We start from the raw sequence: 6,431 nt of genomic DNA, 5'->3' as shown, positions 1-6,431 counted from the left end.
TCTTTTTTTTATGGAAGTGGGTTAAAACTGTCCTGCCAAGTTTGTGGTTATAAGAACAGAAAGAGAGGGGCTCAAAACAAAAGAGGTGCTCCCTGTCAATCTATCAATCGAGCTATGTCTCTTTTCTTCCCTCCATCTCTAACCAGATGTGCTGCAGCTGTCGACCAGTGTTGCTGAATGAGATCTGAAAATAAGGCTAAACCTCCTCCACATTTCTTCATTTCCATTCATATAAAACCATCAATTCCCTCAGAAGTCAACATTTTTTAATGAAGATATGTACGTTATTTGCTGCTGGATACGTTTCCATCGCAGAACAAATATGAATTATAAACAAAAAGACAGTTTTGCGCAGCCTGGAAGAGGTGAACTGTATCAAACAATGCATTTTGCACCTTATAATATACATGTTTGTATTTCCAAGGGAAATGTAGTTTATGAAGCTCATGTGATATTGTTGCAGTTGAATTGCAAGGACAGATATGGAAAATTTACTACAGAATTTCATGTTACTCTATAGGTCATATAACCTGCACCTTGTGTTGTTCGGTTTTTCATTTCTTTCTGGTGGCGTTCAGGCCTCTCACACTTACACTATTGTGATTCTAACACTTTTAATTCTACTTAACAATATCTATCACATGACCAACATCACAATCTACAGTATACATTTAGTATTTATATAGTTAAAAACAGTTGTGGGTTGATTTGACAGTGCATTTGTCCTGCTGATTAAGGGGCGTTTCTTAGCTAACAGAGACCATATCTCATAACACACTGCATCCAACCTTTTTCTTTTTCTTTTTTTCGTTTCCAAGTGGCGCATAATGAAAACACATCTGTTGTTACTTTGATCTGCTCATGTAGTCTAGGAAAGACAGGTGCAAATGACACTTTAACAATATTCAGTTACTATAGTAAATGGTGCTGCTTTTTACTCTAAAACTGTTGTCCTTTACCCAGTCCTATGTGCACGCACACACACACTCAAGGACTTTTTAAACAGAGATTTATTAATATGGTGCCCGTTGTCTCTCCAATGACTTGTGGTAGATTGTGACTCTAGGAAAGATCATCTTTGCAATGCTTTTTCCCCTCGGTGATAAAAAAAAAAAAAATGAGGAGAAGGTTTTGTGGTTTAACTTCCTTTCTAGCATGAAAAAGATAGCGGTCAGGGATATTGGTTGTTCAGATGGGAGAGATTACAGGCTTTGACATTCCACCAACCTTTAAGTAAAATCTAATATGCCCACCCTGAGCCAAGGGCATGCTACTATAGCTAGCTGAACGTACATCATTGTACCTGTCCATATTTTATACTTCACCCACAAAGAATCTGTGACATTTGCAAGACATGCTCATTCATCCTCATTCGCCAAATCTAACCCCAGCTAATTAAAACAAATTATTCTATATAGGGCCGCTACAATTATGCTGCAGTTCAGTGTTTAATGTTTTCCATTTTTATTGTAGTTAGGGTGTGGCACTCAGCAGGGGAGAGCAGTCTGTGTACTGTAAATGACTTCAGAGAAGCAGTGAGACTTGTAAAGGAGGGATTAGGATGTTGAAGGTATCAGTTTGTCTGAACTATAACCAGAGTGTTTTCCCCTTGTGAGGTGTGAACATCAGTGCTAAATCTAAAACCCCTTACCTTACCAGACGGCCTTAACCAAAATGCTCATGAATGTAGAGCCCCTAACAATGCAAAAAAAAAAAAAAATTATAATAATGAATCTTTCTTTATCTCATTTCTTTTCTTTTTTTTTGCTTCATCTGATTGCTGATGAAATAATATGCGAAAGGGTCGACGAAGGTGATGCATAATATCGCACATTATTACTTTTAATGTTTACTTGTCTGCCTGATTTCCCAGGAAGCAAAAATCTTTCATGAAATGTACAAAGATGTGTCTCTGACAGTGGGTTTTTCCTGCATCAGTGCCTGTAAAAACCCAGGATAAATACATACAGATTCCAAGAAATAATACAATAAATGGATCAGAATAAAGAAACAGGCAGCACTGGCCCATTTATCTTCCAAGTCCCTGTGGACCACAATTCAACTACAGAAGAAATTGGCAATGACCTACATTTCCTGCTTCATTCACACTCACATTTACAGAGTGTAACTGTAGTCAGGTTGTCATAGAGTGAATATATTCTAGACACCAGCTCATATTTATAGTACAAACACCAATAAAAACAAACCCTATGTCTAATACTTACAGACTATCCATTCAGCATATCCATTAAAGGGCTTAACATCCAACTTTACCACTCAAATCAAATCATCTTTCAAATGTAAAGGATCCAATAGTTCATAGCTGACTCAAGTTCACAAATTAATTTTCTATCATTTGCAATGCTTCACTATTTTCACTGTTAGTATTTCAGTCTATTTCTGGCTACATCCCCATCCCAGAGTTGGTGGTACAGTGTGATGTGTTGATGGTGCTCCTCCAGTCACAGTTTGATACTCTCACTAATGTATTTCCTTTATCTAATCTATGGATGGTCTTTCACAGGAAGGACTTTTATTTAAAGATATTAGCCATCGAGTTATATCATATAATTATATTAATATTTATTAGTATGAAAGTCACTGAACATCTATTCTATCTCTATATTAGTCTTTATGATTATTTATCTATATTGGTCAATTTTTTTTTTTTTAAATCCTCCCTCCTTAACACTTACTGTCACTGTTTTTGGTGGACAAGAACACACATAGATTTGTTGGCTGTCTTTGTTGTGCCATCTTCATCTTCTTTTCAGGCCTATTAATATCAACATCTTCATTCATATTCTGGCCAGAGAAAGAGAAACACAGAGAGAGAGAGAGAAAGAGAGAGAGCATTGTCAGCTGTGGAGTTTCGAAATCCTCATATATTTCCCTAGTTCCTTCTTAAGTTTCCGTCTTAACAACAGCTTCTCTGGGTTATGACAAAAGCTGATGGGCCGCTCAAACAATCCAGCTGCTCTTCCACCTGACTGAGAGTCATGCAAATCAAGTCTACTTCCCACAGACTGTATACTGTGAATCCATCGTGTGTAGTGCTTGCTTGGTGATGTGGTACTCATCATCATCATCATCATCGTCGCCATCATCATCATCATCACCTATCCAGACAGGAAGCTTTGTTTTTAGTAGCTTCAAGATGTTGATATGAATTTCCTCCCCAGTAGAAACGAGACAAATTGGACGAAGTGGTTGGTTTAGCACATAAAAATCCATGAATTAGCTTTGTGAATTTGTCGTGTGCCACCTTAAACGAGCCTGACCAAACCCTTGTGGACCGGGAGTGATGATGAGGATCACAGAGAAGGAAACACAATGTCACCAATCACCCACCTATGAGGCTGACTTCACACACAAAGATGTCCTCAGAAGTTGCAGGGACACCAGCTGCTGTTAGTGACGTTCACTCTTCACTATTACGTCAACATCAGATATTAAGAAACTCTGTTTTTGTGGTATCATGCGGGGCTAGTCTATAATCATGGTACCATCCTCTTTGTTATTGTGTCTTCTCCAATTTCTTGTCTTTAGCACACCATCTCCAATTACATTTTTTCTTTTTTGTTGCATCTGTGTCTCGCATTTGATCCCATCCATGCTACAAGGGGCTTAGGAGTTTGGCAACTATGTACATGACAAATCCTCAGGTGCCTTACAGTTTGATTCTCATAGGACTCTGTGAGTGAATGTTTTGGGTTGAGGTATACGTGAAAGGACTGCAACACCTCTCAGAGTGCAAGTTTGTCTGTAATACCGTTACAAAGGGCTGGAAACTGGGCTGGGTTGGACTGCAGAATTTAACACAAATTTTACTTTATATCTAACTAATTCAAACATCTTACTGTAATAAACTTCAGCACAATACCGTCTAGAGGATAGCAAAGGAGGATTTGGTAACATTTCTTATCCTCTTCTTCTTTTCTTTTGGTTCAGATCACGTTAAATGTTCTGCTATGATTCACCACGATGCAGTCACATTATCTGTCCATCTGCAGTGGACAAAAGTCCATTCAAAATACAGGTAATTGTAGAGAAAAAAAATCAGTGGATATGACAATGTAAACACAACATCTAGAAATACATGTCACATCCATATTAGCAACACATAAAAGATCTAAAGGTCTTTCTCTATTTTTTCCTCCTAGCTGTGATATTGTAATCTCTTGATGTTTTTGCCTTTTTTCGGCATCTACATTCACAAGAAATCTGGAGACTGACTAAACTTGACCAGCCAAAAAGTGCAATACATACAGGCAGGCTCACCTACAGCTATTTACCTCACAGTGAAGCGTTTTAGCAGACATGATATATAGTATATATATATATTAGGAGTAGTTGTAATCTCCACAGGAACACTTTTGTCATGCCTGTGTACTATGCAGCAGTACATCTGTGGGGCTGCAGAGCCTGCAGGCCCTGGTGCAGATCACCTTTCATTTAATACAGACACAGCACTGAAAGCACCATGCCCATCGTGCTTTACACTGCAGGAGCAAAAAAAAAAAAAAAAAAAAATTATAAAAAAAAAAGATAAAACAAAACGTGTGCTGTCATTGTCATTCAATCCTACACAGACCACTTTTACGATTTGCTTTGATTTATAATGTAGGTAGTGTAGAAGAAAATATCAGCTAACTTTCAGTAATACTCTAAAACGATCCACATAGAGTTCTTTTGTCACATTTCCCTGTTTAGTCACCACTCAAGACATCCGTTAATGCCTTCACGACGCGTGTCGCAGCACCATGTTTTAAACTAACATCATTAAACTTAACAGTTGTCCTTAAAACCTCAGAGAAGTCTGTATAGGTGCTGATTCAACCAACTTCTCTCGTTGTACTTTTCCTAAATTTGCTTCTTTTATTGGTTTATTCTGACAATCAGCACACACCAAAAACATCACACACACGCACACAGACACAGACACACCACAGCAGCAATGTCATAGTATTATGCTCAAGACGGTGCCCTGAGTTTCCGGATCTCTTTACAGTCTTTACAAGTTGAGACCCCATTGAATTTTCATTGAAAGCTTTTCTCCTTGTTTCTGATACAGTTGCACTGCAAAGATGTCTTTCTATTTACTTGCTCTCTCTTCTCATAAATCATGTGGTTGTCGACGACATTCATCGTCAGCTCTGCAATGTGTTGTCTGTCACATGAGCCAAACAGCAGTTCAAGTCTGTGATTAAGGTGATTTGATGTCATGCTTGCATTAACACTGGGCTGTACAAGTGTATTTGCTCCTCAAGCAATAAGTCTTAGTTATTTATTTAGGTTGGCTTTTCATCCCAGTCTTAAGATTTCTGACAAAAATGAAGCTTATGGACGTTAAAGTGATATTTAGATGGTTGTTGAGCCGCTTAAAGAAATAATTCAACATTTTGGGAAATAGGCCTATATAATTTGTAAACAAATTTTCTTGAAGATATTAGATACATTGATTGACACCACTTTGATATTTTATATTAAATACAAAGTTGCACTCAGTAGCCAGATAGCTAAGCTTATCATAAAGATTGGAAATAGGGAGCTTGGCTCTGTCTGTGGCTAACAAAAGCACCTCAAACGTTCACTAAATTAACATTGTTGTATACTGTTTAATCTGTACAAACAATAAATGAATAGAAAGAGACATGTTTTCATTTTACAGGTAGTTTTATACTAATCTGTTTCTGAGTTAGTTACACTGGCCTAGCTTGGCTGAAAAAGGAAACAGCCAATCACATAACACAACAGACCAGCGTTAAACCACAAAATTTTATTCATCTTGGATTTTAAAGTGTAATAAACAAACAAACATAACTTTCATTTGTTTGCTTCAGAGTTGGCGGTTTTTGCCGTCTTTGGCAGAACCACAGTCTTCCTGCTAAATTAAACTAAGCTATTTGAGCTAACCTTCTCCTTCTGGGTGTAATTTCATATTTATTATAAGACATAAGGTTGGTGTCAGTTTTTTTTTTTAAATCACAATGAAAACAAATAAGCAGATTTCCCAAAATGTTTTTTTTTTTTTTAATTCTTTAAGCAGTCAACTTGAGTGTTTAAAGATATAGATGTTTACATGCAACATTTTCTCAGACTTGATTTCATTTTGTCCTATAATGTATCTTAGGCACATTTTTCTTTTTCTTTTTTTTGTGTGTATGATTATTCATTCCTGACCTTAGCGCCCATCTGTAGAGTTATGGGCATGAGTTAGTATAATTCACTTCACATTGCCACTGTTATAACAAGAAGGGTAGTTACAGTATTTTACACCACAGCTCATCTGGCTTAGTTACGATTCAGCCAGAACATACAGACGCGTGTCGTCCATTTTTGCGCTGCTACTTTACAACTGGGAGGAGAAGTGTTTCTAAACCTGTGCTGTGGTTAATGTCTCAGTGTTTTATGAGGGGAGAGAGCAGTCA

This window comes from Trachurus trachurus (genome assembly GCF_905171665.1).
Source record: "Trachurus trachurus genome assembly, chromosome: 24".
In the NCBI taxonomy this organism is placed as follows: Eukaryota; Metazoa; Chordata; class Actinopteri; order Carangiformes; family Carangidae; genus Trachurus; species Trachurus trachurus.
The sequence above is the reverse complement of the archived record's forward strand: the minus strand, read 5'-3'. Positions refer to the sequence as shown.